This window comes from Arachis ipaensis, chromosome B07, assembly GCF_000816755.2.
Source record: "Arachis ipaensis cultivar K30076 chromosome B07, Araip1.1, whole genome shotgun sequence".
NCBI lineage: Eukaryota > Viridiplantae > Streptophyta > Magnoliopsida > Fabales > Fabaceae > Arachis > Arachis ipaensis.
The window spans coordinates 47,209,242-47,214,907 of NC_029791.2; the positions used below are offsets into that span (position 1 = coordinate 47,209,242).

At 35.4% G+C, this 5,666-nt stretch overlaps 1 long non-coding RNA gene across 1 annotated transcript; it reads left to right on the plus strand.

Moving 5' to 3' along the window:
- On the plus strand, positions 3,051 to 4,206 carry LOC110265179. Its single transcript, XR_002351513.1, has 2 exons — positions 3,051 to 3,200; positions 3,472 to 4,206. It is a non-coding gene; the product is annotated as an uncharacterized LOC110265179 (long non-coding RNA).

Here is a 5,666-nt window from a genome sequence, read left to right on the forward strand (position 1 = left end):
AATTCAAAAATAGCATTTGCATGACTTAGACTAGGTAAAAAGGAAAATTTTTTTTGTATAGGAAAATGGCATACATCACAAATTTTATTTTGGTGTGTCGAAATAAAAGGGTATTGCTTATGTAAAAAATTAAGTCTTTTTTCATAAAGATGTTCCAAATGAAGATGCCACAAATATGATGATGTTGGGTGTTGATGGTGTGTGAGGTTTATTGAATGTAAAGATATGGTAGTGTTATTAGTGGAATCAAAAGCTTTGTCAAGGATGTACAATCCTTCTTTTAATTTACCCAAACTAATCATCTTCAATGCGTTCGATTCCTATAAAAGACATAAATGTTGAAAAAAAGTGAGATCACATAGAAATATTGAAGTAATTTTAGAGTCAAAAATTAGATTGAAATAAAACATTGACAAATACAAGATATTGTTCAAGAATAAAGATGTTAAAAATTTGACAACACCTTTATATTGTGCAATGACTTGTGACCCATTTGGTAAGTGAACAATAATAGGTTTAATTTTTGTGTAAGAAATAAAATTTGACAATTTTAAAGTTATATGGTTAGTGGCACCAGAATCAATTATCCAAATACTAGAAAAATTATAAGACGCAACATTGTTTAAAATAAAAAAAAAGTGTATGAACAAAGCAAATAAATATCCAAACTTGAGCTAGGAAGCAGCCCAGTTTGAGAAGAAGTGGAGCCCTTCTAATCCTTGTTTTCTGAGGCATGAGCCTCAACCCATTTCAAAAAAGTCAATAGAGTAGTGTGATGAAAGGGATTCAAGCCCATTATTGGCTGCTCCTGGACTGTCTTTAGCGCATGCCTTCCCATTTGAATTAGGGTTTGCGACAGCTGTGGCCGTCCATGGAATCATGGATGGCCTAAGGGATAACCATGCTTCCCATAGCAAACGTTCACGGTATGCCACCATTTTTCACAAAACGTGCACAATTTGGAAGGAATGGAACCGCGACCAGCTCCAGCGGAGCCAGAACCTCACTTGCAACCATAGAGAGATCACCGAGTATCCACCGCAGCGGCGAGAATACGCTGTTCGTCCAAGATACCAGATCCAATTTAGAGCTAGTGTTCATGTTGAATCATCAATGTAAAACTCTGGTCACAGGAGGTAGAGGGTCCATGAGAAGCAGCTGAGAATGAATGACAGAGAACCTTTCATCCAGGCCTTTAAAAAACCTGATAATGAAATCCTGAGTTCGATGGGTTCGAGCTGGACAATTGCAGATGGGAAGCGGTCTGGAATTTTCAAGTTCCTCCCAAAGGGTTTTCAGAGAAGTGTAGAAGTCAATGACGGTAAGAGTACCTTGCTTGAGACTGCAAACTTTTTCTTGTAGTTTCGCTATGTGTAAGATGTCTGATTGAGAAAATCTCTCACAAAGATAAACCCAAACAGAGACAACAGTGTTTAAGTATATAACACTTTGAGTAATGGAAGGAGAAAGAGAATGAAAAATCCAAGAAAGCATAAGGTTGTTACAACGTTCTCAAGATGGAAAGTGGGTCATCAGGAAGAGGAGAAGGTATTGTACCGGTGAGGAAACCGTGTTTATTTTTAGAAATAACTGTCATGGTGAATGATTTGCTCCAAAAATGATAGTTATTCTCTGTTAGAGCAGGAGTGACAATAATAGATATGGAATTTTTGCTAGGATGTATATAATAGGGACTAGATTGGTCTTGAAAGACGTCCATGGTATGTGATGAAGATGAAGATGAAGAAGAAGATGGGGTGTTTGAATATTAGGATTTGAAGTTTTAACCATTGCTTGGGTATCAATATGACTCTGACTGTAAGAACCCAATTTTTTCTGTCCCAAAAATTTTGTTTATTTTCAATAAAATTATAATTTTTGTAAATAGATATATATGTGTGTGTTAGATAGATATTAAAACAGAAGAATTATTATTTAACTTAATTCGCCAAGTTTAGACTTTTTTCCGATGACAAGGTTCACTAACTTAAAATTTCCGTTATAATGAATTATTCTACGGAATAATTATTATCACAAGTTAATCACCACCTCTTTAATTAATCATATGATGAATTAAGGGCAATGTACTTAAATAAATTAATTGAGAAAAACGTTTATCTAATTGTAACAAATGGAATTTTCTTAGGTGCATGTCTTGTTTTAATATTATGTAATACGTGGGAGCTAACCACGATTTTCTATTTACATATAAATCATGGCAGCTTGCAACGGTTTATGAAGGAGAAGTTTTAAAGGTAAACCGTGGTAGGTGACCACGGTTTAGGAAGGAAACAATGTGACCTTAAAACCCTATAGCCAGCCACGTTTATGAAGGGTTTTTTAAACTTATAAAATCTTGTAGCTGCCACAGTTTATGAGGAGAGGAATTCTATATATATATGAGCGAGATTGAAGCTGCTCAAGAGATCATTATCAAGGAAGCTACTCAACAAATGTACTCTTATTATTTTAATTTTTTAATTTACATAAACATATTTGTATTATTTTAAATAAAATTTAAAATTAATATTAGTAAGTTTATTTAAAATTTTAAATTTTAATATTTTAAATAAACATATTCTTATTATTTTAAAATTTTGTTAAATTTAAATCAACGTACATAAACAAGTTTGCTGAGTCTATAAACAAACTTTACATAAATAAATAAGTTTAGTCAATGTGATAGGCGAATTTTGTATTTATATTACGCCACGCATAAGCCGTAGTAATTTAGGGAGTTTTATGATCACGGACACTTGCTTGGCCACCAACATTGGTTTTCTATTTTCTCTAATGATAGTAATAACAATAATGAAACCATAACAATAATAATAATGACAATAACAATAATTACTAAATAGGAAACCGTGGTTAGTTCCCACGAATTACATAATATTAAAACAAGACATGCACGTAAGGAAGTTCCATTTATTCCAATCAGGTAAACGTTTCTCTCAATTAATTTATTTAAGTACATTGCCCATGAATTAATTATAAAGAATTATAGATATATTATTAGATTAATTAACCGTGAACCAAAATTTATTGAACCGATATTTTTCTTGGTTCAACTGAACCAAAACCCTTCACCCTATTAAAGGGACAACCAACTCTGATTAAAGCCACACCCCTCCTTGTTTCTTCCTTAACCGAACCCACAAGAAGCTTCCAACCATGATTACACCTCATGATCAACCAAGGTAAGAATAAATTACCATTTGTATCTATAAAAGATACAAACGCTGACAAAGGTATCCATATAAGAATAAAACGACAATTATACCCACGGAAAATAGTTTCCGTGTGCAAGAATACCCTAACGGACCAATTGTGTAACCAACATCTGGGTACTCTTGGCACACAGAAGCCATCTTCCGTAGTTATAATTGTCGTTTTATTCTTATATGGGTACATTTGTCAGCATCTGCATCTGTATCTTTTATGGGTAAAAATGATAATTTATTCGCCAAGGTAATGATGAAGCATACATAGGTGTTGCATGGAGCAGAGACCAGCGAAGCCTTCACCACCTCTTCTTCTGACTATATAAGCACCACTCTTCCCTCCTTGAATTCACAGAAAGCAGAGAGAGGGCAAGGAACAGAGGAACAGTCAAAGCACAAGTGAGCAAGAACAGGAGCATTTTTCAAGTTTTCTGGCTCTTCATCAACCACAGCACCAAGAGAAGAAGAATGATAGCCAAGGAAGGAGCTGATCGAAGCTGAAAAGGGAGCTGCATTCCACTCACCCAACTATTCTTCGAGCTTCTCTGCTAGGTGAGGATAGCAACTTCATCTTCTTCCTTTCCTCCTCTAATTCAAAATTTTGATCCTTCCCTTGCTTCACTCTCCTAGTTTACTCAATTTCTGTTAACATAACTAGCATCACAAGCAAAGAGAGGTGGGTGATTTTCCCTCCGCTGTTTAATTTGGCCGAATGGCCTGGTGAAATGTAACCAAAACTATTGTTCTTGGAATGGTTAGGGTTCGGGTTCAAGGGAGAATTAGGGACAAGTTTTGTGCTTTTGATCAACAAAGAGGTAAGGGTTAGGATGCTAGTTTAGTCTTATATGTTACTGTTAGTTGTGTTTTCTTGTTTTGGATGATTTAGTGTGATTAAATATTGTATTTGTTGCTAAAATTACTACTATTGTGCCTTGATACTATTGAAAAATTGTTGATGTAAATAGCGTAGTGGTGATATTGTAAATTGTGGTATATTGTGCAGAATGTTATATCACATATATATATATATATATATATATAATTATGAGACAATTAAATTAGTGTAGGTTAGAGTTTTAGGGGGATTAAAATCGGTTATTGTATATTAGGGAGAGATACTGTAGAATTTCTGCATAATTTTGGACAGCAACTTGCCATGAGAACTGGGAGCAATCTAGACATATTTTCTACACCAATTGATTTTTCTAATAAATTCCAAGATGTCCAGATTGACCCATAAAAAGTTCAGAAAATTTTGCCAAGTGGTTTGGGAGATATGATAGGAAAAACTACCAAAAGTATCCATGAAATTTACGAACGCTGACAAAAGTACTCATAAACTAAGAAAATTAATGTTGTACCCATGAAAGATGAGTTCCGTACGACAAAAGTATCCAAACCCTAATTTTTTGCTGAATTTCTAATAAAATTCCAAACTACTCCACCCTCAACCTCAACTCACTTTTTTAACCTTCCATAACCTAACTTGCACCTTTAAAATCCTTGCCATGGAGTCCAAAACTACTCCTACAATAGACCAGGCCGAAATTAATGGTGGTGGTGGTGGTGGTGGAAGATCGTACCTCAGCTGGTTTAGTCATAAGTTTACCGAACCCTCTTTTTGTATGCAGCAGCACCACGAACCCTTTCTCTTCTCAGGTGCGTGACGACGGTGTTCTCCTCGGCTGGGTTAGGTGCGCCATGACAACGTTCTCCTCAGTTGGAACAGGCATGACACGGTGCCATTCTCCTTAGATTGGGTCACAGGCGCTTGATGAAGGTGTTGTAGTCACCTTAAGAGTGAGAGGGAGGAGCAATGAGACGGGAGGAGATTGGCGGTGATAAGTAGGTGGGTGGCAGATGACAGTGAGGAGGTAGGAGGAGAGTTATGTAACTCTGTGAGGGTTTTTGAGAGAGGGAGAAGTGAGGAGAGAGAAAGAAATGAGAAGAGAGAGAGTGAAAGTAGAATGGGGTTAGAATGGAGTAATTTGAGAATTTTATTAAAAAATTAACAAAAAATTAAGGTTTGGATACTTTTGTCGTATGAAACCCATCTTTCATGGGTACAGCGTTAATTTCCTTAGTTTATGGGTACTTTCGTCAGCGTTCATAAACTTCATAGGTACTTTTGGTAGTTTTTTTGATATGATATTTCAAAGTTTGGGGTTTTGTGCTGAAAATCCTGCTTACAGTTTTCAAAACCGTGTCTTCTAGCCAATGTAACTTTTGATTTACATAACATTTTAAGTTGTAACCAAAAGGATGATGAAATTTTTTGTTTTAGTTTAATTGGGCACAAGTTTCAGGTTCATAGCTATTTTGTAGAATCAATAATGTTACCTGGAAGGTGTGTTGCTTGCTGAGATTTCAGAAATTGGTTTATGAAAACAGGTCACCATTTTCCAGCTGCATTAATTGCTCATATGAATTGATATGGAACTG